This window comes from Trypanosoma theileri (genome assembly GCF_002087225.1).
Source record: "Trypanosoma theileri isolate Edinburgh chromosome Unknown TM35_Tth_83_V1, whole genome shotgun sequence".
Lineage (NCBI taxonomy): Eukaryota > Euglenozoa > Kinetoplastea > Trypanosomatida > Trypanosomatidae > Trypanosoma > Trypanosoma theileri.
Genome location: NW_021639925.1, coordinates 26,189 through 27,130, shown reverse-complemented (window position 1 = coordinate 27,130; position 942 = coordinate 26,189).

Sequence of the window (942 nt, the reverse complement as noted above, 5' to 3'; positions counted from 1 at the left end):
TGGGGCAGGTGCCGCCAGCCTCTGAAGTGAACCACGGCTCGCCTTTGGCAATGAGGGCTGTCCATCCGCGGCGCACAGCTTACGCACTTCCATCCCCCAGGGAAAAGCCAAACATACCTCACACATTGTTGTGGTGGGGCGGGCGGTGGGGTGCCAACAAACCAAAATACCCATGAGGCAAAATGTTCTTATGGGGGAAAGTGTTCTTATGGGACGAAATGTTCTTATTATACTTGTTTTTCCTTTTCTGCATTTCCCATGGATATTTCCTTTTCACACCACACATGGCAGTAGCGGAACGCCTTAACATATCACACCATAGCGGAATTTGCCTTTATCATGTGCGGGTGTGGTGAATTCCTTTTCCCTTTGTTCTTTGTTCATGGCGTGGCCATCCAACAGCACCTTTTATTCGGTTGGATGGCCACACCGCATCATGAGGGGAACGGGGAAGGGCCATCTTTGCGGAATACCTTTCAAACCCATCTTCCCCAGCGTTGAAGTAGGGAAAGCAAAGAGTTTTCCACTATCCCCAACCCCACTCATTTTATAAGTGAAACACCCCCGGGAGCCACNCAAGGGTTAGTTTGTGTGCGAAAATGTGCCCCAATACAACCGTAACGAGGCCCAGTAGAGCACGGGGGCTGGAAACCCACGGCACTCGCAAAACTGAAAATTCACCCCTGGAGGTGGGGCTGGGAAGGGCACCCCGGGAGCATAATGTGTTCTTTTGCGGGTATTTCGGGTACGACCATACTTGGCCGAATGCGCCGTATCCCGTCCGATTTGTGAAGTTAAGCGGCCACAGGCCTCGTTAGTACGGCGATCGCTTACAGTGCTGGAACCCGGGGTGCCGTGCCCTCCTCAACTTTTTTTTTTGCCAACATCCTGGGGCAGGTGCCGCGAGCCTCTGATGCCAACCACGGCTCGCCTTTGGCAATG